The 25,179-nt window shown below is 42.0% G+C and overlaps 1 protein-coding gene and 2 long non-coding RNA genes across 9 annotated transcripts in view; 1 reads left to right on the forward strand and 2 right to left on the reverse strand.

Annotated features, from left to right (window-relative positions):
- Positions 1–7,579: 7,579 nt before the first annotated feature.
- LOC138740372 (uncharacterized) lies at positions 7,580–18,081 on the reverse strand. Of its 3 annotated transcripts, XR_011342869.1 has the most exons (4): positions 17,944–18,081; positions 13,742–16,957; positions 12,763–12,875; positions 7,580–9,633 (listed from the first exon to the last, which is right to left on the reverse strand). It is a non-coding gene; the product is annotated as an uncharacterized lncRNA (long non-coding RNA). The 3 variants fall into 3 exon arrangements; XR_011342868.1 differs by lacking the exon at positions 17,944–18,081 and having other exon boundaries at positions 13,752–17,901; XR_011342867.1 differs by lacking the exon at positions 17,944–18,081 and having other exon boundaries at positions 13,742–17,901.
- Positions 17,410–25,179, forward strand: part of stag2b (STAG2 cohesin complex component b) — a 133,326-nt gene continuing 125,556 nt past the window's right edge. The window contains exon 1 of one of the 5 annotated variants that reach the window (XM_069892924.1): positions 17,410–17,675. The gene's annotated coding sequence lies outside the window, so the exon portion shown is untranslated. Of the gene's footprint in view, positions 17,676–18,591; positions 18,898–19,125; positions 19,232–25,179 lie in introns of those variants that run through there. The other 4 variants (XM_069892925.1, XM_069892921.1, XM_069892922.1 and 1 more) reach the window with 4 other exon arrangements.
- Positions 19,556–23,987, reverse strand: LOC138740374 (uncharacterized). The gene is made up of 3 exons (XR_011342872.1): positions 23,751–23,987; positions 21,719–21,929; positions 19,556–20,370 (listed from the first exon to the last, which is right to left on the reverse strand). It is a non-coding gene; the product is annotated as an uncharacterized lncRNA (long non-coding RNA).

The following is a 25,179-nucleotide window of genomic DNA, read 5'->3' on the forward strand; positions in this document are numbered from 1 at the left end:
GAAGCTATGAAAATGTTTATTCGCTTTTAATCAATGGAAAACTATTTACAAAGTTTGATTTACTTGGATGAATAGGATATAATTCGGAATATCGAGGCTCGCTTTTCTTGGAAGGTGAAGTGTTTTGAGATTGAGGAAGTGTCACCTACACCGGGTAAAGTTCCCGGGAAGGCTGCACCTCCTGGGTCTTTAACACTGCAACCTTACCTGAAAAATCTGGGAACTGGGCATTTTAAAGGGGGGGTCCGCCCCCAGCAATGACATCACAAGTAATGTGTTACACACAGATAGGAAGTGCCACTGGAAGTCTAATCCTTCAGTTGTAATGGAGAACAGGATGGATTTTGCATCTGGTTGCACATTAAATGTAAATCATTGTTAATGGTTTAGGGCAGAGTAATTAGACTATTTAAGCAATGTTCTTGGCATAAATTGTGATTCAACTTGAGAATTGAGATGGATGTAAATATTCTGATTATCGTTGGACTTGTATGGTAGAAGATAAATGAATGAATTGCTCTGTTGTATGGTAATGGCATTTTCAAACATGGTATATAGTGACAAAGGAACAGTTAATAAAGCATATAGTTTAACCCACTTGACTCACTGTCAGTTTAATAGCCATCAGTCACGTTTCCCACCAGATTGTTTTGCCATTGCTAGATCTCCTCCCGGTTTGTCTTTTAACTTGGGATTGCTCTCATTTCCACCCCCTCCCCACCTATCTGTGTGTCCACTGTTCATTTCATGCTGCTGTTTGGATTGGTTTTGAGCAAGATACTTTCTGTCTGAATGTTCAGCTCCCATAATCCCTTGCAGAGTTGACTCTCCTCCTCTGCTTTATCGGAGTAAGTTTGTGAGACGCGAAGATCATGTTGAGATTTCTGCGCTGCTCCAGGAAGGCTCCGCTCATTCCAGACACAAGAGTTTTAACCCCAAAATGTGGCTTGCGCGTGAGCTAAAGTGTGGGAGCAGCGAATGGAGGAACCTTGCATTGAATGCACTCGATCAGACGTGACCACCAGGAATCTCCTGCTGCCTCCTTTTCGGTATGATTTTGGAATACAGGATGGGACTTTTTTTTAACTTGTTTTGGATATGATATTCTCATGGGATGCCTAATATTATTTGAATTTGTAAGGCTTACTATTGGCTTTCATCTGTTCTCTGATCATGAGATACTGTACAAATTTGCGGTTTCCAAATTGTGTGAATTTGAAAAGAGATTTTTTGAGGTTTCGTTTTTAGCATTAATCTGGGGGAGCAGTGAATAGAGTAGGGTGATGGGAAGGGGAGGGATGACAATGGAGTTACGAAGAATTTGGCAAGTTAACGCATTGGACAACTTGTCAAAATTGCTAAGCATTGGACATGGACTGCTTGCTGAAAGTGAGCGGATCACCCATGTGAAGCCCACACGCAGGTGCTGAGATCACGAAGCCTTCGCAGTAAACCATTTGTTGATTCACACCACCAGGAGATTGGCGGGTGAGCTCTGCCAGGCTCTGAGACTACCCTCGACCTAGGTCTAAGAGCCCAGTTGATTTAGACTGGCCGTGCCCAGTCTGACCTCTTCACACCACGCGATTCCTGGGTAGGTAACAGATTAAATTGCCGACGGTGATGTGCAAAGGCTTAGAGACTTGCTTTGAAAAGTGAAATACCCAGCCTTCAATTCTTCTGGTATGAGTAATCTGAGATTCATTTTGTAAATAGTATGCATATTTTATGATCAGCAAGATTCTTGAGTTCAACTCCTATGATCTCCTGATTCTATAAAGGTTTTATTTATCAGTTATGCACTGTCAGATCTGTGACTAATCTCAAAATCCACAAATGTCAACACAGAAATAAACTGCAGTCCAAAGAGAGATGGTCTTTACTGTCTTTGAATAGCCTGCAATACTTGAACTTCCCCCACAGATCAAGTGCAAACCTGAGTAAAACAAAATTGCTTCTTGTTCAGTTCAAGTTTGTCTTCAGTAATCATTGTAATTGTGTCCAATACCTGTGTCAAGTGAATTAATTCTGTTGTCTCCTTGAAATACTGGGTCATGATAAATGGTGTGAAGTCACAGAAATTGTTCCAATCTGCCTACTTTTTTTCCCAGCCATGGCTCTGAGCTCTTCTCTTTAACTGTTGGCATTTGGGTCAAGACTTAAGCATAGTTTGTTCAGCATGAGAATATTCCCCTGTTTTCATACTCTTGATAAAGTGAAAATTGCTTGAATCTGGTAAAGTTTTATGTTTGCATGGATCATATATTTCAATGTGCTTTGACAGCTGGATACATGAAACTTTCATTCACTCAATTATGAGGAAGAAATATGTTCACATGGACCTTCTGGCTCTTCTTCAGTCAGAATAAAATTGCATCTGATTATTGTAAATTTCATCAAGATGTTGCTTATCTCTTACTTCCGATTATGGTTGGTTCGATGTTTTGATCATAAATTTGTCATGTACATTGTTCAATGTTCATTTGCACAGAAATGTTTACTTGCTGCAGTGATACAGGCCTTGGCCGAGGTTGGGATCAATGTCACCTAATACATTCTTTTTGTATTTATTTCAATTTAATTTTGTGTTCTCCATTATTATAGAAAGATATTTCTTTACAGTAGTGCAGAACATCCTTTTTGTGGTGTTGGATCAGTTCATGATTCAGTGTCACAACAGGAAGTTCAAGAGTCTAATGTATGAGAGAAAGAAACTTTTCTTTAATCTGGAGAGGTACTTGCCTTCATGCTTGTGTACCTTCCAACTGAAGGGAGCACTGAGAAGAGGTTAGGCCATTTCAGGTCGGTCCTCCTTTTGGAAGTTTAATAAAAATTGTTTTCCATTGCACATGTATAGAGTTTTAAATATTCAAGTTACATAAGTATGCTAAAGGGCTTCAATCACCTGTGCATTTCACGTGTATCGTAACAAATGACAAGGTCATAGCTTAAAACCATCAAAGTGACTAAAATATATATAGTACAAAAAGCTATCATCGCGACCCACCGCCATGTTATTGCACTTGAGTGTTATTTCATTGAAAAGTGCACGCACATTGCTCACATCAGTGTTTAGTTCATTAAGTTATGCACGTTAAATGCCTGAGCAGTATAAACAATGCCCTTCCGTAGTCATTTCAGAATGACACATCAATCCAGCATGGGGAGGAAGGTGGAAGGGGTGGGGGGGGGGGGTGGGGAGAGACTCTGCAAACGACCCAGCCACCTCACTTGTCTCCATGTGGCCGTGACCAAAATGTGGCGGTGTGGAATGAAACAGGAGGTTGATGGCAGAGGGTTGGTATATAGCATGCAGGGGACTGTACAGCTGCAGGAACAGCTGCTGCGGAGAGAAGCCATTCTCAAATTGAGTGACCATGTTGTGGAACATGGAGGACTGCCTGTCCATTTCAGCGCTGAGTTCCCACAGAGCAGATGACAAGGCATACACTGCCTGCTCCTGCCTGTCAACGTCAGCCCAGCGTGCTGTGTCCTCCTCCCTAAGATTGGCAAGCATAGTTCTCTCTCAGTACGCAGGTGATCACCCTCCCTGTCCTCCTTGTCCAGTGACGTCATCATGGCCTCCAACTCCTTTGCGAGAATTTGGGTCTTTGTCAACCTCTGACGCTCGCGTCTCGGACAGAGTACTGTGGATCATATCAGGAAAAGGAGATCAATAGTGAAATTATCTGCTTTTTCACACATGAAACATTGATGATACTATACCTGTCTTATCGGGTGTCCTTCTTGCCTCAGCCCTTCCAGTGCCATTGATACGTCAGAAGTGACCAGCCCCTCCTCACCCACTGGATCTCTACCATCAGTGCTGCTGGTTGACATATGAGATGACTTGGGTGAGCACTGGTGAAATCAGGACTCTCTAATGCACTAACCACATTCAGTGGTGTTGCTGAGCTGCTTGTCCTCCATTGCTCAAAATACAGCCAGTCCATATGTCCACTGGCCCTCCTGTTATGACCTAGCACAGAGTGGAATGTCTTCCTCAGGCTTTCAAGCTTTGTGACTACCTGGCCTTGACCATGGCTGTGACCACATACTGAAAGTGCATTGGCCATTTGTTGAAAGATAGGACCATCCCTCACTGAACCTGTGAGCTCCTTTTCCTGTTCTTCCTCAAACAAGAGATCAAGAAGCAGTCTGATTTCTCCATCTGCCATTATCCCTGAATGCTCTTCCTATATCTGAATACACCTGGAATGCCTCCCTGCCATCGGGATTTTAAAATTTGCACTCCTGCGTCTCAGGCTGAGGACGTCACTGCGTCTCAGGCTGAGGACGTCACTGCGTCTCAGGCTGAGGACGTCACTGCGTCTCAGGCTGAGGACGTCACTGCGTCTCAGGCTGAGGACGTCACTGCGTCTCAGGCTGAGGACGTCACTGCGTCTCAGGCTGAGGACGTCACTGCGTCTCAGGCTGAGGACGTCACTGCGTCTCAGGCTGAGGACGTCACTGCCCCAAACAGCCACTTAGCGCAGCTGCCCATTCAAATCGATTGGCGGAGAGCTGCACTGCAGAGATTATCCCTCTCGGAGAGGGGTTGGAATATGCAGCTCGGAAACCGCCTCTGTACGTTCAAAAAGGTAGGTGATTATGCGTTTTGGCGGAGTTTCTCCACCTTTACATCCAGACTTTTGGCCTATCTGAAATGGCCTGTTGTGACCAGAGTGATGGGGATCCTTTTAGAATCAGCACCTCCGATTAATGCTTTCAGTGGGCAGGAAGTCCAGCCTTCTGTGTTTCTTGAAGTATTTCAGAAAAAAAAAACCACAATAATAAACCAGCTGTGAATGCGCTGAGCCCATCAATATGCCTTGATTTGCATGGTTATTTACAATGACCTACATAATTGAATCATTGCAAATCCTCTGCAACTGTAATTCTTTGGCTCTACAGATTTTCTACCCTCAGTGCATCAATATCAAACGTAGTTTTAGCCAACCAATGCAAATGGAATGGATTCTTCCTGTGGGCAAATGAAACCATAATGGATTCACCTTTGATTACAGATCTTTGTGTCCCTCTTAAAGCAATTAGAGCAACATCTTGGAGAGCTCATCTGTGGTTTTGAAAGGCAGAGTCTTTGTTTTGAAAATTATTTCTTTCATAAGCTGAATAAAAACCCAAGGTGCAAATTCTGTCAAGTCTTCCTGCACGTTGATCCCAGCATTCTTAGTGCGTTGAATGTTGACTTTATCCCAATTATTTGATGGTTTCAAGATCAACAAAAACATTGAATTTTGTTCTTATTGCCCTATGGAAAGTGGCTTTTGAGTCAAGTTGTGCAGGTTCCAACAAATTGCAGAAAAATACTTCAACACCTTTTTACTTTATTAAAATTTTGTTGGTCAAGGTCTTCATTGTTTTGAGTTTTATGTTTTGTTGAACTACTTCATGCCGACACAATCACATTTCTGGCCATGTAATTTGGAGGTTTATTCTTGCTCCTGCAGTACAGATGTCGATCGGATTTTTAATATCTTGACCAGTCCATTTTTATTAGTTGATGCTTTTCTGATTGCCCCTGTCATTTGTTTCACAAGATTTGTAAATGTGCTGGTGCTCAATTTGTTGTCAGAGGAGAAGGATGACCAAAATTTATTGTGAAGCCATCCATAAATAACAAACAGTAATCACATTTTTACAGACATTCGAGATTTTTTTAATAATGTTGGAAAATACACAAAAATCACTCAATATGGTAACCCCACTTTCAGACTTTTATTAGGAATAGTATTAGAAGCACATAATTAATAAGAAAGGACAATTGCTAAAAGTCAAGAGAGACTGGAAACTAGTTCTGACATTCATAGGAAAAATGCCTGGAGAACCTCCAACTTCAGAATTTAATATTATGTGAGTTGCATATTCATAGCTCAGGAACCATAAAACCATAGAAAACTACAGCAACAGAAAACAGGTCATTTGGCCCTTCTAGTCTGTGCTGAAACATCATTCCTCTAGTCCCACTGACCTGCACCCATTCCATAACCCTCCAGACCACTCCCATCCATGTAGCTATCCAATTCTTAAAAATTAAGAGTGAGCCCACATTTACCACATCAGATGGCAGCTCGTTTCAAACTCCCACCACTCTGAAGAAGTTTCCTCTACTGTTCCCCCTAAATCTGGCACCTCAAAGCCAGGTCCTCTCATATTTATCTCTCCCAATCTAAGTAAAAAGAGCCTTCTCACATTTACTCTGTCTGTTCCTCTCATAATTTTGTAAACTTTATCAATCTCTCCCTATTCTTCTACGCTCAAAGGAATAAAGTCCCAATGTGTTTAACCTTTCCCTGTAATTCAACTCCTGAAGACCCATCAACATCCCAGTAATTCATTTCTGCACTCTTTCTATCTTACTGATATCCTTCCTGTAATTTGGTGACCAGAACTGCACACAATACTCCAAATTTGGCCTCACCAATGTCTTGTACAACCTCACCATTACAACCCAACTCAATACTTTAATTTATGAAGGCCAAGATGCCAAAAGCTTTCTTTACAGTCCTGTCGCCTTGTGACACCACTTTCAGGGAATTATGTATCTGTATTCCCAGATCCCTTTGATCCTCCGCACTCCTAAGTGCCCTACCATTTACTCTGTATGTCCTACCTTGGTTTGTCCTTCCAAAATTAAGCACCTCACACTGTCTGCATTAAATTCCATCTGCCATTTTCTGTCTCATTTTTCCAGTTGCAAGCTTTGCATCCCTCTGCAAGCTTTGAAAGTTTTCCTTGCTGTCCACAATGCCTCCAATCTTAGTGTCATCAGCAAACTTGCTGATCCAATTTTCAACATTATCTATAATCAGTGATCTGGATGATAACAAACAACAATGGTCCTGGCACCGATCCATGAGGCACACCACAAATCACAAGCCTCCAAGTGAGAAGCAATCATTGCTACCTCTCTGTCTTCTCCCATTCAGCCATTTCCAAATCAACTTTACAACCTCTCCATGGATACCTAGTGTCTGAACCTTTTGAAGTAACTCTCCCATGTGGGACCTTGTCAAAGGCCTAACTAAAGTCCACGTAGATAACATCTACAGCCTTTTCTTCATCTAGTTTCTTGGTAACCTCCTAAAAAAAAAACCCTCTAAGATTCATTAAACATGACATACGACGTACAAAGCCATTTGGTAGTCTTTGCTTCCCATTGCTGAAACATCTGTAACTTTTTTTGCTCGACTGGGTTGGGGATTTATCTGAAATTCAATCATGTCAATGCGAGATAATCCAAGCTCACACTCAAGTGCGGCATGGTTAAAGTAGCAGTGAGCACGATGTGATTACTGTGCCAACAATCTGGATCAGGCTTTGAATCTTGAGCTGTCTGTAAGGAGTTTGAATGTTCTCTCTGTGTCTGCGTGGGTTTTCCCAGGAGTCGCTGGTTTCCTCCTCCTGTTCAAAACGTACTGGTATTGGAGGTCAATTGGGTGTAATTGGGCCACACGGGCTCATGGGCCAAAAGGGGCTGTTACCATGCTGTATGTATAAATTTGTTTTATTTTACTTTCAGTTTTTACAGAATTACAAAATCCAATAAACAAAGCCATTCATGTACAAATGCATTCACAAAGTCTGTATTTGTTCCAACCACTCCTCCCCGCCTTGCCTGACACAGCGAATACATTCCAAAAACTTATTTCGATCCCACTCATTATGGGGTACACGATCTTTAACAAGACCTGTATTGAAAAGAAATCGCAAAAGGAACACCATTCAAAGAAAACACTAAAAAGAAAAGAAACTCCAAAGAAAAAGGAACTAAGAACCTGAAAAGGGCAGGTGCGTTGTCCACACCAAGTCCTATTTCTATTATCACACCTTCTGGCCTTGCTGGGATAATTTAGCCTTATCCCAATTTAAAAGGGGGGAATCAATGTACTGCAGTCTAAATTTGTGTTTTCTAGCACAGCTTGATGCATCTCACAGGGACTTGAAATGAATTTGTCCAAGTTATTGGGCGGCAACTAATTTCAACCACTCAAACTATTTATTTGCATTGGAAAGTGGTGGTCAGCTTAACCTGGCGAGCTCTTTCTGTTGCTAAAGGCCCTGTCAAGTTGAGTCAACTTGTGTTGCTAATCCAGTCGGCATCAGCACTGGTTTAAATTGTGAACAATATTGGAATTCCTGATTCCTGCACCCAGCTGAACCACATGTTGAGAAGCGAACCATTGAAGTGAGTTGCTCCAGGTAAGTTGGAAAATCCTCATCTGATTCAGATGTTTTTTATTATGACACAGAAAGATGCCATGTCACCCACTGAGTTTAAAGTGGGTCTAAATCTATCCCATTTTCCAAATGTTCACTTGTCTATTTTATGGTTCATTGACCACCTATAAAACATATCCCATATGCATGGGATATGGGAGGAAACCAGATCACCAAGGAGTAAGTGTCATGCAGTCACAGAGCTTTCAAAGTCTGCAAAGACGGTACAGAAGATCAGGATTGAATCCAGCTCACTGAAGCTTTGAGGCACCATCAAATACCTGCTACACTTGTCAGCTTCTCAGGATGATGTTTGTTATTATTTATGTTGCAATCTTCTTGTCCATCCCACAGAAAGGACCGGATGATTATTTTGCTACTGGTTGCGTTGACCATTGTTATTGACAAGGACATTAAAGGAAACTACTTATTTTGTTTCTGCTTATCACAGTTGGTGGAACAGCTACTTATTATACCTTACCCAAAACTAACAGCAGATAGTTTTTAAAGATAGCTTTGACTCAGAACAGTCAGATTGCTTCTTGTCTCAATTTTATTTTCTAAAAATATATTTTATTCACAATAAATTATTTACAAACAAGAAAACCGTTCAAGACTTGCATTCATAGTGTCAGACATATCTATACATTCTCATTAATGTGTACTGTTACATTTACTCCCACATTACCCTATTACCACCCCTGTGGCACCTTGTCATTTCTTCCCTCCCCTCTCCCCATCCCCATTGGCTGTGTGGTTTCCCTCAGTCTCAGCCCTTCAGTACCCGGTAATGGGAGGACTCAAGACTGTGGGCTGTTAAATCTCAAATTACATTGTGATACAACTACTTCATTTTTCAAAAAACAATGCATGCAATCACAACCTTCGAGCAGGGGGCATGTAATCAATTTTGATTTGTGTAGACATAAACATCTGTTGGAAGATTTGCAAACTTCAGGAGAAATGGAGCCAACTCAATTGAACAGAGGATGGATAGATGTGACCATGTCCCCATTCCATTGAAAGTGTATTGACATTTAATCATTCCTGTCTTTTATATGGAGCAACCAACCAATCAAGTATCGACGCATTGAGTTCTGAATTGAGCAAGTGGGAAAGGAAGCGAGAAAATGGAACAAACTACGAATACAGAGAGTCACGCAGGATAGCAGGTGACATCAAACTGACAAATGTGTGAATTGCAGTGGTTCAGTAAACAGGAAGTTCCAACAGAAGTGCGTCTACCAAGAGAAAATTCACAAATGCATGGAGTAGTACACCAAAACAAACATTCTGGCAAAATCTTGAACTTGATCAGTCTTCTTGAGGCATTACACTGTTTTGATAGATATGACAGTGAATTGAGAATATTGTTCTTGCCTCTGTAGTTTCCTGTGAGAGGTAATGAGATTTTGACAATCAGAGAGTGTGCATCATCTGACAACATGTCAAAACATGTTAAAATTCCATTTGGGACTTGAAGCACTTGAGGTAAACATGTATTTACCCGAGAGTTCCTTTCACACAATGTTAAATCACTGAAGCAAACTCCACCAGCATCATCTTTGCCTCAATAGAACTAATGAAGCAGTTTCCACCTGGCACAAATTTTCATTGTGTTTTCTTGAAGCAAATTCAAACCAACTATTATGCATGATGTGGTGCTGTAGTCTTAACTAAGAGATAAGACTGGCTTTATGGTTTTGCTGGCCTTTATATGCTTTTGTCGTCAATATTTTTGATAATTTGGTCAATACTTCTTTCTGCTTTATTGGACATCATGCAGGCAACCAGTCATAATAGTTGAATATTCATGTTCTTAGACTAAGAAAAAAAATAAGCCTCTCTGTCTTTATGATTTTACTGTGAAAAATTAGATTTTAGATTTATGTCAGGTACATTCACGACATCACATACAAACCTGAGATTCTTTTTCCTGCAAGCAATGCAGAATTATTACTTACTGGTCGTGTAAAAAAATCTGGACTAAACCTACACATGTAAACAAATAAAAAAAACTGACCATGCAATACAGAGAGAGAAAATAAAATCAAAGATTGAAAATCAATGACTGAGTTTGTCGGTGAGGAGTCTGATGGCGGAGGGGTAGCCACTGCTCCTAAACCAGGTGGGGTGAGTCCTGTGGCACCTACACCTCTTACCTGATGGCAGCAGAGAGAACAGAGTGTGTCCTAGGCGATGTGGATTCTTGATGATTGTTACTTCTCTGACAGCCACATTCCTTGGTGGGGAGGGTTTGCTTGTGAGGTCCTGGGCTATGTCCACTACCTTTTACAGGGCTTGATGCTCAATGGTATTGGTATCCCTATACCAGACTATGAAGCAGCTGGTCGGCACATTTTCAACCACACGTGTCGAAATTTGCTAGGGTTTCTGATGTCATACCAAACTGAAAACTCCGAAGGAGGTAGAGGCACTGATGTGCTTTCTTCACGATGCCATGAGTGTACTGGGTCCAGGAAAGATCCTCAAAATAGTGACTCCCAAGGACATAATTTTGCTCACCCTCTCCACCTTTGATCCCCCCAATGATCACTGGATCGTACACCTCTGGTTTTCCCTTCCTGATGTCAAAAATCAGTTCCTTGGTTTTGGTGGCATTGAATGCGAGGTTATTGTTGGTAGACCATTCAGCATAGTTTACAAATTATCTCCTGTATGCTAACTCATTGCCCCTTTTTTTCAACCCACTACCATGGTATCATCAATTAATTTGTAGATAGTGTTGTTGTACTGTGTCACACAGTCATAGGTGTATACCGAGTTGAGCAGGTGCCTTAGAACTCAGCTCTGCAGTGCTTTGGTACTGATGGAGATTGTGGAGAAGATATTCTGAACAATTCTCACTGATTGTGGTCTAGAGGTGAGGAAATCCTGCATCCAATTTCACAGTTGAGTGTTGAGTACCAGGTCTTGGAGTTGTGGGGATGATGGTGTGAATGCCGAACTGTAGTCAATAGAGATCATCCTGATGTATGCATCTTTGCTGTCCAGGTGTTCCAGGTCTTTGTATGAAGCCAGTGAGATGGCATCTGCCATAGACCCTGCTGCTACAGTAGGCAAATGGAACTGATCTATGTCGCTATTCAGACAAGAGCAAAAGTGCTTCAACATCAGCCTTTCAAAAGACTTGATCACTATTTGTGTGAGTGCCACTGGTCGATAGTCATTAAGGCAGGTTACTACACTCTTCTTGGGCACCAGTACAATTGACACCTGTTTGAAACAGGTGGGTACCATGCCCTGCTGGAGTGAGATAATGATATCCTTGAATACATTATTTATTTAGTTGTAATTAATTTTCTAATTGTATTTTGAACAGTCATTGATAGCAAAGAGTAGATTTATTAACTGTCAGTTTTCAATGGAAAATTGTGTTAAATATTAATATGAGGGACAACAGAGCCCAACAAGTCACCTCATTCCCCTTTCAAAATAACCGATCCTTTGGGGTATTGGATGAATCAGAAAGTTTCGACTGAATATTTCTGAATATGATTTTATTCACAATTGTTTGGCAGAAGCACCCTGCAACAATCAAAGAAGCTCCTCCTTGATCTCATGTTGTCAGATACCATTCTTTGTAATTTTGAACAGTGAACATGAGAACAGTGATCTAACAAATGTGGAATGTCTCCTAATTAACTACAATAACTTAGACAGAAAAACAAAAGAAGCTCTCTGAAAATGATGCAACTATTGTGTTGCTCTGCAGAGATTTTTGGTTGTTTTCACCCCAGATGTCATGAAACATCTATGGAAAATCATTCTTGGATACTTTATGTAATTCAGTGATGTCAAAACATTTCAGATGAATATTGAAGCATTTTTGATTCCTGTGTTTTACAGCAATTTATGGTGATGAATTTCCTCTCCTGCATCTCTCCCTCTTACAGATGCCCTTATCCAATATGTTCGGTGTCATATTAATGACTATCAAAAGTGCTCATGAAGTTTAAAAACATCATTATTATTTTATTTATACAGTAGTTGATTCATTTTGTTTTTACTTTTGGAAAGTAATTGAGGCAAGTAATTGAGGCAAGAGAAATACAATCATTTTGTTTGTAGCTGGTTTAAAAAAAACTGTAACCTTGTGAAAATGTATTTGGGGCAATATTGAAAGTTATTATTTACATCAGGAGTAAGCAAAGTGAGTTGGATGAAGCCTTTTCTCAGGTAGCTTTTCCAGCCAGATGAATGTGCAATGATCTATTGTACCTGGGGAATGGGATCTCGTGGTACAGGGCGATATGTGCTGCTCCACTGTGACCAGCCTATCCCCAGTGAAGTGGTAATGTCAGCATTCCCTCTTTGTTACAATTCGGAATTCTCCAAACACTCCACGTGAGCTCACAGTCTCAAAGTAATTTCAATGAGTTAAACCTCTCATAATTTGAAATGTGCAAACCTTGTGCATAAAGGAAATTGTTTGGTGAATGGCAAAGTTGATTTTATGGATGCTTGGTGTAGGATTTGGAGTTGTGAAAATCTTCTAACCTTTTACCCCTCATCTTTCAAGGTCAGCACTTCTGGAACATGTCTCTGAAGGTCCTCGCGGCCTTCTGACGGCTCTCTGATGGCTTCATTCATTTGTGGATTTATTCTTCTCTCTTATATGGGGAAAAAGAGACCAGTTCTTACATTCCTGCTGCTGAACAGTAAAAACAGTAAGTGAACTGAAAATGAAAATTCAACTTAAAATATTGTCTACCTTATCAGCTGGGCAACATATAAAATTGCTGTGCTATGAATATACAGTCCACAGAGTGTGGAAGACATTGTTGTAAAATTTTATTGCTCGTATTTTATGCTTTGGTTCCTTGTAAATACACAGGAGAAATAAAATATAATTTAGAATATAACAAGAGATTACTGCAATGTTATGACATGCAAGCCATTTGATTTTGGACACAACAAAAATATTCTCAATGATGTCAATTGTAGATTTCTCATCTGTTCACAGATGGGTTAATTTAACAGGAAAATATATTGGCAGTCTCTTGTAAGTTTCAGTATTTTCCAGTTGTTCAGGTAATTCTGAAGAAAATATCTTGGGATCCTACAAAAAACATGATGCATTGTCTCACAGGTTTAACTGAGCAAATTTAAAATGGGGATAGAATTTCATGCAACAACAGCAGAAAATCAACAACAATGCTGTTGTGCACCCAGATGTGGCCTGACTTCGTTTGTGATATTCTTATCTCTTATTCAAAAGGTTGAAGTTCAACCTCAGTCAAGAGGCCAAAACTCAGGGTGACGCTGCTGTGCATCAATAGAGGGAATGTTGCACTTTTATTTGAGGTGAGATGTTTAAATAGGTCTCTGAGTGCCTTCTTGACCAAAAAAATAAAATGTTCTAACACTATTTTAAAGTACAAGGTATCAACCTACTGCATTTGACGGCATATAGGACCCTCCCCCCTCCCCATTTTTAGCATAAGATTTCAGGAAAAATTTGTTTTAGTGTATTTACCTTCACTCACCTCAAAGGAAACCCTCCAGCCTTGCATGGTTGAGATACTGAAGCCTTCTCACACAAGAGCAACACATCCTCCTGCCTGCCACACACTGAGGCTCAGGCTGCTTTCCCCCCACCATACAAATGCAATTGATTGACAGGTGCGCCATAACCCGCGGATGCACGAGGGCGGGAAGGAGAGAAGCCAGGGCAGTGGGCAGGGTCCAGGCCCACCGTCAAGGGGAGCAGACAATGGATTGCTTGGTTTTAGGGGAGCGCTAGGCCTCAGTGATCAGGCTCTATGCTGAGCCTTTGTTCGACGAGCAATGGTCTCTGAACAGATTGAATGAGCCGTGGGCGTGAGTGGCAGTGAGCGAACGGCCTGTTGAGCTGTGCGTGACTTATTGCCACCTGTCCCCGTGCCTCGTTCAATTTGCTCGGGGGGGGGGGGGGCACTGTGGGAGAGAGCGAGTGGGATTGAGGAAGCAGGCCTTTTCACTGGAGGAAGTGAGGGGCGGCGGCTCCAGAAAACATGGGTCACCCAAGGGAAGGGGGTCCACGAAGCTGCGGGCCCGCTTCCTGGGCAGCCGCAGCACCTCCGTGGGTTTCTTGAAGCTGGGTGAGTTGTTTGAGTGCTTTCCTTATTTCACCATATTGCCCCAAATGATGGCACCAAAATGTCACCTTCACATATCGGACCTGGGTGGTTTTTGAGGCAATTTTTTTTGGGGGGGGGGGAAAGATGGTTCAATATGCTGTCAAATACAGTAATATTTAATAAAGCTCACAGGAACAGATTCTCCTGCTGCTGCTGTTCTCATAAGCTCGTAATATTTTCCATTAATTATAACTGTGACTACACTTCCAAATGCTTTGGTGTAACCTGAGGGAAAGGAAGTATCTCATTGCCAATGTTAATTATTGCAAGTAAATCATTGCAATAAACAATTTCATAATTCAAAAACTTGAAGTAGATATTAAATGCTGGGAATCCTCAGCAAGCACTGGAGGTAATGTTTCCATTTTAAAATCTATATGTGGGTAAAAGAACGACATTAGAAATTTTAAAACTGAGCTTGTGAATATCATCCAAATCAGAAAAGTGGAATCATTACCAGTAAGCACTTCCAGGAAAAAATGGAAGGATTAGATAGTATCTAAAATTGCTGAGTCTAATGGTTGTAAAGTCCAAAACAGAAGGTTGTTGTCCTAAAAGAAAAAAAAAGGAAATGCTGCGAGTCTGAAAAATAAACCGAAAATGCTGGAGGTAGACAGCAGATCAGCTCACGATGACACCATGAACACGACTTGATCCTGAAGGTCACTGTACACTTTCGTTGGATGACCCTGAAATGCTCCTCGAGGTTCTGTTCAGTGTTGGAAGCCGTGAATTATAAGGAAAGCAGTCAGAGTTGAGGATGATGCTTGAGGACTGAGCCAGTTGATATTTCATGGTCTCAAGCAAACAGTAGGCCATCCACATTCTCAAAATAAGGGGTAGGCAATTTAGGACCGAAGTGAGGATACTCTTTGGAATCCTCGGCTCTGGAGGATGATGGGGGCTCAGACATGGATGATCATGACTCAATCATAGTGATAGATTTCTGTTTTAAATGAATGAAGGGGTATAGGTATAGACAGAAAAATAAAGTATATGGCTGAATATCAGCCATGATCATGACTGACAGCAATCTTGAGGGACATTTTCGCTCCTCCTATTTCTTATTTTCTTCCATTTGGTCTCCCCACCCCCCTCTCTAAATGTTTAGGATTGATTGAACAAACTGAGTTTCACCGCCTTCATTTAAGATGTTCCCAGCAAGTTTATTTCCATTGTTTAATCCTTTTAAACTTGCAATTTGAAGGAAAACTAACAATATGGCCACACTGAATTATTTAATGAATTTGTATTGATCAGTTTGGAAGTTGAAGGAAGAAGCTCATCATCATCAATGATAAAAACAGAATGTTAAAGACCATCTGATCAGGCAGCATGTGGAAAGAGAAGGGTGGTTTTTCAAGAATGGTTCAAGAAGTCTGGAAATTAGCAAATGCCACTCCACTCTTGAAGAAGCGAGAGGGGCAAACAGCAGGAATTGATTGGCTGGTTTGCCTAACTTCAGTGGTTCGTAAGATTCTGGAGTCCATTGTTAAAAATGAGGTTTTGGGATACTTGAAAGCACAGAATAAAATAGGGTGAGGTCAGCACGGTTTCCTTCGGACAGCGGTTCTCGACCTTTTCTTTCCTCATTCGCATACAACCTTAAGTATCCCCTTACAGAGCATCTATTGCACAGAATAGTAAGGGATAACAAGGTGATATGTGACTGGAAAGGAAAGGGTTGAAAACCACTGCTTTCATGGGAGAGTTTGGACTTCTTACAGGATGGAATGAGCAGGACGAAGCAGAGCTGGCGGATGTGGTTTTCTTGTATTTTCAAGGACCTGCACATAAGGCTGCAAAACAAAACAGGAGCTTATTGTATGACGGGTAAGGTACCAGCATGGGTCGAAGATTGGCTGACTGGCAGAAGACAGAGAGTGAAAATAAAGGGGTGCTTTTACTGCTGGTGACTTGTTGTGTTCCAGAGGGGTGGATGGAATACAGTGCATGGTCCAACATTGGGAGAAGGAATAAAGGTTATTTTCTCAATAGGGAGAGAATCCAGAAAGCAGAGGTCAAAAGGGACAAGGAGTCTTCCTGCAGAATTCCCTGAAGGATAAACTACAAGTTGAGTCAGCAAGAGCCACATGCATTCATTTTGAGAGGACAAAAATATAAAAGCTGCGTCTGACCATATTTGGATAGAGTGAGCAGTTAAGGAAGGTTGGCTACATCAGAGAAAGTCCAGATGCGGTGAACAAAGAACGATCCCAGGGATTAGAGGGTTATAATGTAGGGGTAGGGATGGATGGCTCTGGGCCTGGACTCACTGGAGTTCAGATGGGTTGACGGCAAATCTCACCGAAAGCTCTCCGGTGTTGGAATAGCCTGAGTTTAGTGGACGTGGAGGCGTTTTCAGCCATGGAAGAGTCAGAGTGAAAGGCGAACGAAATCCCTTCAGGGGCGAATCCGCGCAGTTCTGTGGATGGACGGGTCCATGGGGAGGTTGAGGGCGGAGGCTGTTAACTTCTTGAATAGTCGGCGTGTCGAAGGCAGGAGAAGGAGGATCCAAAACAGGCAGGAGAGGCTCGACGGGCCGAACCGCCGAATTCTGCTCGTGTTCTCAGCTGGCACGAAAGAAAGAACTGGGTTCTTGTTTTTGTTTTTGAGACACCATCTGTTTTTCCCTCAATCACAACTGAAGATGCCTCTGGGCAATTTTTAAATAGTCCGCTCATTAAATCCCCACAGATGGCAAAGCATTTTGATCAAATGGTTTAATTGTGCACTTGCTGGTTGTTCTCCTTGTGTTTAAAGTCAGCAGGCCACCAACCAACACCGTTTGACATCCATTTTGGGGTCTTGTCACCTTTGCTTGACATTTCCAGCTGAAGCAGGTTGAGCCTCGTGTCACTGGGGAGAGGGGGAGGGCGGGCTGGACTTTTAACTGCAGCTGCCGACGGCCTCCTGGCGCGGGAGCGCGCACGGCGGGAGGGGGCGGGGCTTGCCGGCCGGCGGCCGGAGCCGTTTTCCTCCGCCCGACCGCGAGGGGGCGCGGCGGCTCGCCCCGGCCGCTCTTTGTCCGCCAGATGGCAGCTTCACCTTCAGTCGGAGTGAGCGCAGCGACATCAACGGCCGCTTCCCCCCCCCGCAATTAAAAAACCCGTCCAAAAAAACAACAACAAGCACTTTTGGCCGGGCCAGTGACAGGCGGCCGGAGTGGGGGGGGCGGGGGTGGGGGGGCCCGGCTACAGCGGGCCGAGCAACGGACGTCCCGAGAGGAGGAAAAGAACGGAGTTAACAGTTGCGGAAATAGAGAGAGAGATTTTATTTTTTTAAGGGAAGGTAAGGAAGCGATTTGGTTCCGGGCGGAAAATGGGGAAGAAGGTTCTGGAAAAAGTTACGGCGCGGGGGGGGGGGGGCGTGGATGGGGGGGGGGGGGGTGAGGTTCCCGGAGTGCGCTGCGTTGTTATTTGGGGCCTGTGTTGGGGAGGCCAGAGCTTCCCAAGATGGAGGCCGAGGCGGACAGGGCCGCGCAGCCCGCTCCCCCCCCCCCCCCCCCCACCACGCCGGGGGCCGGGGGGTAGGTTTTTGGGGGGGGGGGGGTGTTTACCAAACGGGCCTAGCTGGGAAGATGGAGGGTGGAGCCCTCGGCCTCCCGTCGCCAAGCCAGCGGGGCTGCCCGGCCCCATCCGCGCCCGGCCTTTCTCAGGAAGCAATAAACAAGACCTTGCTCCCCCTCCTCCCCCCCCCCCCCCGTTTTTTATAGGGGGGGGGAACCGACCTTTGGCGGCGGCGGCACCGCAGAGACTTTTTGGCGCCACTTTGATTTCTCGAAATCCCCCTCTCGCCAACATTTCGGCTCCGCTTGTTGTTGATGTGTGTTTTTTTTTTGGGGGGGGGGTTGAAGAGGATAACGGCGCTTTTTATTTTATGGTGCCGAGGAAAATTGATTATTTTTGGGGGGGGGCACCGAGCGTTTATTTCGTAGAGCCACTTCCTTGTCGGAAATGAGGCGAATCGCTTTTAGTCCAGGATGGAGGCGATTCAATAATCCGAACTTGGGTTTTTTTTTGGGGGGGGGGGTAGAAGCAGCGCGTTTCGTGTTTATTTTGGCGAGCTCTTTGCAGCGCTTTAAACTGCATGAAGAGACTCCCTTGTGGGGGGGGGGGGGGGGGGGGGGGGGGGGGAGCGGCTCTGCTCGGGTCCGGTGCCATGTGACACTGTTGTAAACACTTGGCGAGAGAGGGAGAGGCAGGGAGGGGAGACATTATTAATCCTCGAGAGTTGGGGCTTTTCTCCCCTCTTGGTCGTTTCGGGGCCCTCCTATTGACCTGCTATTGCTGGAAACTTGGCCGTTTATGGAGGGGTTTTTTTTCTCCGAAGAAGGAGGGAGGGGAGAAAAAACCCCCAACTTACTGTCAACAGATTCCCACAAATCACCCTGTAATTTCTAAGCCACACCCTGTTTGTATCTCATCTGCTCCTTTCATGGGAAGTATTTACCCGTCACGCCGCTTCTCGTTAACTTGCCATTTGGTTCTTATTTTGCCAAATATGTTGAAAGGTATGTCGCACTTTCCCTTGGCTGTTTTGCAACGATTTTGCATAAACTGATGTTCGGAAATGATTTGGCTTCGAACGTTAAGCTTCAGTTTATTTTAAAATTGAGACATTTCGAGGAAAAGATCTGATTGGATGTACATTTTCAAATTCTCTGTTCATGCGGCAGGTCACTATTTTTTTTAAAAAAAACGTGGTTTCTTCTATTTAGTTGGACTTGATCATGTTCCGAGTTGGACATGATGGTTGGAAGGTCTCCAGGGTTTGAAACTTTGTTGTAAAAGCTGTTGGCAAAGTATCTGTAATATTCGCTCAGTCCCAAACCACGATCCGTTGGGGTAAATATTTTAGTACATTATCTTTGAGAACTTTTTGAATGTTGTGTGGGTGCGGATGAACTGATGATATTGCTTCCAAGTTTGTTCATGATGTGTTCGTCATTGATAAAGATCAGTGTCTCTTGCACTGAATATTTCTATAGTGGTTCATTTAGAGATGAGTGAAATTAGAAGTCCCTCGTTAGCAAGAAAGTATAATCAACCAATATAATAGAGAACAATAATATACAATATATCAAGATGGACCTACATTAGTGTTTTTAATTTTGTTTAAAAAAAAAATCACAATTTTAAAATTCAATGTGGATATAAATTTCCAATGTATAGAGAGAACTATTAGCAGATTACGTGAATCTGTTGAGTTTTAGGATTCTATTTTATAAATATTTTGTAATTTGAGTATTATGACCAGAATGTTCTCGGGCAGCACTCCTTTAAAATTACGTCACCATCTTACTCCAAGCTGAACAGGAAGTGGTAGAAATAACGAGTTAAATTTGTCAGCCAATAAAAGTTAATCAGCTGGCAATTCCAGTGTCTGTCTTGTAACTCTAACGTCTGTGGTGCAGGTTATAAATGTTTAAATACTGCTTTAAAGTTTAACTTGCACTGATTAATGAAATGGTCAGATCAGGGTAGAAGTTTCTTTGGTAAAGACATTTTAAAAGTCAGTATAAAAATTCCATATTTGCCCTTTAGAGCAATGTGATGAAATGAGTTTTAACCCATTAAATAAAACCATTGATTTTCTGCATGTCTTGGAACTCTGAAACTGCAATCCATAAAGTGGGTTTGCCAGCTGGAATGAAACATGGGGGAAAACCCTGGTATTTAGTCAAAGAGGAAGAAATGGGCATGATTTTTTTTACACATGTTGGTGAAGATTCAAAACTGTACCTGAGGGAACAAGATGGGAGTTCAGGGTGTTGCTGCAAGGACAAGTGGGGATTGATTAAAAAAGCATTCTAAATTGGCAACTGATGTTTTGAAGAACACACACGTCCCATACTTGTGATAGCAACATTGAATGAAATGTAGCTAGTTGTGGATTCTGATAGGAGGTCTGTTGGTTCCACTGTAGCACATTCAATTTAAAATAGTCCAGTTAAGTTTCTTCTGTTAACTTTTCCAGCATCCTCCTGCAATGAAAATCCGAATATCATTCATTTACCTTCATTTGAACGATTGTTTTCTTTGCTCTTTGCCAGGCTGCTAAATGATTTGAAATGTATCTGGTCAGCTGCTCCTCGTCTGGAAGTTGCTCTTTGTTTATCATTAGTTGGAATTATTCATGCACAAATTGAAAAGCCATTTTAGCATGTTTTATATCAACCTGTTTCAACAATGAATGTGAATCAATTCTCAAAAAATCACTTTGAAATTTAACGTAGATGCGGTCCGAATATGATATGCCCTTCACTAGGATCACTGATGCAAGAAGATGTTGACCTAATTGTTCAAAGATATAAGCAATCCCAACCCTTTTGTTCTATTCCCACCAGTGCTACAAACTTGTTGGATATTTCTTAACTGTTTCCAAGTACTGTTGTGTTTTGTTATTTGTCAGCATACTACCCAATAGCTATCCATGCTTCTGGTACAATTTTTTGTCAAATCATGTCCAGTTTATTGAAATCTATTTGTTCAAGTACAACCTCACAAAACAATGTTCTCTGGTTCTTGGTGCAAGACACGTAGATATACAACCACACATAACTCACACACAGACAATACATATGCAGGGCAAGTATTTCATCTATACAAACAGGTGCAGCAGGCGGTGAGGAAGGCGAATGGTACGTTGGCATTCGTAGCAAAAGTTTTTGAGTACAGGAGTAGGGAGATCCTGCTACAGCTGTACAGGACCTTGGTGAGACCACACCTGGAGTACTGCTTGCAGTTTTGGCCTCCTTATCTGAGGAAGGATATCCTTGCCATGGAGGTGGTGCAGAGAAGGTTCACTAGACTGATACCAGGGATGAAAGGACTTGCATATGAAAAAAGGTTAAATAGACTAGGCTTGTATTCTCTGGAATTTAGAAGATTGAGGGGGGGATCTTATAGAAACATAAAATTCTTAAGGGTTTAGACAGACTAGATGCAGGAAGGTTGTTTTCAATGCTGGGAAAAACTAGAACCAGGCGGGTCACAGTTTAAGGATAAGGGGGAAGTTTATTTAGGATTGAAATGAGGAAAAATTTCTCAGAGTGGTGGATCTATGGAATTCTTTGCCACAGGAAGTAGTTGAGGTTGGTTCCTTGTCAGTATTTAAGAGTAGGTTAGATTTGGTCCTTGTGGCTAAGGGGATCAAGGGTTATGGGGAGAAGGCAGGAACTGGCTATGGATCAGCCATGATCATATTGAATGGTGGTGTAGGCTTGAAGGGCCAAATGGCCTACTCCTGCACCTATTCTGTTTCTATACATGTTGGAAATTATAGATTCAAAATATATAAGAGAGTTACAGTACAGGAAGATAATTTGTCACCTTGTGTCCATGTTGGCTTCTATCACGAGTTCCACATCCTGGTCTTTTCTCCAAGGTTTTTAAAATTTTTCTTCATTTGTTTATCTAATTCCGTCTTGAAGGCTTCACTGCACTGTCCCTCCACTGCATCTGCAGGTGCTTCATTGCACTTCATTCCAAATTACAGCATGCACTGCTTTGAGGAAAAGTCTTGCGATATTCTTCCATGACCCTCAGCAAAAGAAAATAGTTTCTCATTATTCAGTCTGACCAGAATTCTCATCAATTTCTACATGTTTATCAAATATTCCCTTTACTTTCTCTAAAGAAAATAGTCCTGGTTTTTGTAGTTTTGAACCTCATCGGACAAATTAACAAACTACAAATATTTAAGTAAAATTGTTTAAGCCATAATGAAACAATGTACAACTCCCAAGCAAAAGCCATGTTCAATTGTTCATTCTGTAAAAATTTGTTTTCATTGACTTTGTTTTGGTGCCTTCTGCTCCCTTCACATTTTGAAGTAGAAATGCAACCTAGGAATGTGCATTCTGGATTCATCAAAATAAAGATTAAAACTGGAAATTAGATTACGGTGGAAGCTAAAATGTTAACCCTCAAAAACAAATTTTGGACTAAGTATTCTGGAATGCTGGCCACTGCCGATCACCGAAACGAACCCATTGCGACCGCTGATCACAGAGCACCCAATCAATAGTGCCGATTTTCCCCAACGAACCTGCCGCTGATCACCAGGGAGGCTTCCTGGGTCGGTGGAACACTCACTGGCAAGTTGGCGGGCTTCTGCTTCCTGATCATGGAGTCCCGACCCCGAATCCTCCCCTAGGCTGACTGCATGTGCACGCCAGGAAAGTAGGACAAGGGGAGAATTTGATGTTGGCGTCAGTATCTGGTGTGCCAAGAAGGGACGGAAGAGGATAGGGAAGGGAGCACCAGTGGGCCCAAGGTCCATGCTCCTGCCTGGGAGTCTGCTCTTTTTGATGACGCAGGACAATGGATTCTTCCGACCGCTTGTGGCTGGGAGATAATAGCATGCAGTTTGAGAGGGAGAATTGGAGAGAAGTCAATGGGGGAAGGTTAAGAAGAAATGGAAAGGATGGGAGAGTGAGTTCCCTTAAACGAGGGCTAACGTCGTTCTAATTTCATGTCTGGTGAATTTCTTTCAACCTGTGAGGTCATTTCGGCTCTGAAAAATTTTGGATAAATGAGGATTTCTGATTTATTTCTGACAACCTTGTTTATATGAAATTTTTTTAAAAATCAGATAAATGAGGATTTTGGAGAATCCAATTTTTGAATATCGGAGTTGTACTGTAATTTATTGTAGTTTTGTCCCATCCCTTACATCTGTAGGGGCAATGGATTGGGAGTTGACCATTCACTCTGAATGTGCTTTGACCCCTTTTCCCCCAAATGTGCTCATCCATCAAAATAGTTAATGAAACATTTCAGTTGGCGTGCTCCGAGCCCGAGGGTGGCGATTCCATATTGCCAGTCCTTGTTGCATGAAGCGCTTTTTAACAAAACTCACAATCAGCTTATTTATGAGCTGATGGTTGAAATGTGAAATTAGAACTTGTCGTCAAAACAGGCAGCATTGGCAGGAAATATAGAAATTTCAGGTCTGTAGCCTTCCATCAAAGCTAAAATATGAATTTAACAGGTTTTAAGTAGGGAGCTGAACAGGAAAGATGGGGAAGAGAGTTGGTGTGATTTTAAATGATCAACAGGATGAGGCTATCCTAAAAATTGACAGTGATCATGATCTGAATCCATTAGCATTCATTAAATATTATCTGAGCCAACAAGTGATAAACTGATCATTGTGAAGAAATCTCTAAATGATGTTACTAGCTCTGGTTAAACAAGATTGAATTTAATCTTGAGATTCAGGATGGTAACAGGCACTTTGGGCCCATGAGCCCACGACACCCAAATACACCCATTTAGTCTACCAACATTGTACGTCTTTGAAACCTGGTAGGAAACAAGCACCCAGGGGAAAACCCACACAGATAAGGGGAGAACTTACATGCTCCTTGCAGCTGGTGGCTGAATTGAACCTGTGTCACTGGCGCTGTAATAGGGTTGTGCTAACTGTAAGTGCGGAGACATTGTTGGTCTTGCCCTCATCTCTTGGCTGTTGAAGTTTTGAATTTAATTGCATAAATGGGTTGAGAACATTCAACTTGGAACACAAGAATTCCAACAGTTATTCAAAGCTTCTTTTCACTGCATTTTTCAACTTCAGTCATCTTTGGTCAAAGGTCATGATCCAAGTTGCACAAATACTGTATAAAAGCAATATTTGATATTTATTTAATGTTTATTAGTGGTGGTATCATGGTGGTGTTAATGCCAAACAGAATGTGTAACATATTTGGAGTTGTATAGTTTGTTTGAGAAAGATGTCATATACAGTGAAAAATCTATCTAGGCAGTTGAAATTTACAGTCAAGCCCTGGTATCTGGCACTTGTGGAGATTGATAGATGCCTGATAAATGTATTTTCTGGCATGTTTGTGTGGATTGGCACGCCAATTTTAATCTTGCATATTTTGTACGTTATTTTCCTTTTTTGCCGGTTGAATTCTAGATACCAGGGGTTTTACTGAAGAACAAAACTTGCCCTTTGATAACATTAAAACGTAATATAGTTCTGTGGACTTGTTAATGCTATATTTAGAATATTTCTTCTAAGCTTCTTTGATACTGCATTGAAATTCTGCAATTTCTCTCATTCTCATAATACTAACCTATGCTTACAAGGATAATTCCAGTCATCAAATTCCTGTTTGAGAAATTTTGTTTTATGGGAGAGTTAAATAAGTGATACTTCAAGCTTTATCAACACCTTGCTTTTACCTTCATGTACAAACTGTTTTTTGAACAGTAACACTATCACAGCCAAGTGCCCTTTGTTTTTAAACAAATAGTTTGATCACTCTGAGACTATTTTTAACTTTGTTTTGTAAAATAAAATTGGCTGAGTACAGACCAACATTTGTGACTTCATAACTCAGTAAAAGCAGCGTCATCACTCACTTGACATATTGAGGTGCTGCAGCTAATTGGTGTTATTTTTCTGATACATCCTTGCCCATTCATATGACTGGATCCGAATTATGCTGTGGTGTCGTTTTGTGAATGCTGTAGTCGATGGCTTTATCTGTTTTGAAAATTTACATGATCAAGCCTATTGATGGCATTAGCACCATCATTCCCTCAAAACTGATCAGCAAGCTCCAGGACTGGCCCTCAACACCCCATTGGGTCCAGGATTTTCTCGCCTCCAAATACCAACAGTGATTATTGACAAGAACATCTCCACAATCTTCATTGGTACTGGAGCACCACAGGGCTGCATTCTTTGCCCCCTGCTCTACTTGTTTTACACCCAGAACTGTGTGACTCGGCATGACAAAACCAATTTCAAATTTGCTTGATGATACCATGGAAGT

This window comes from Narcine bancroftii, chromosome 8 (genome assembly GCF_036971445.1).
Source record: "Narcine bancroftii isolate sNarBan1 chromosome 8, sNarBan1.hap1, whole genome shotgun sequence".
In the NCBI taxonomy this organism is placed as follows: domain Eukaryota; kingdom Metazoa; phylum Chordata; class Chondrichthyes; order Torpediniformes; family Narcinidae; genus Narcine; species Narcine bancroftii.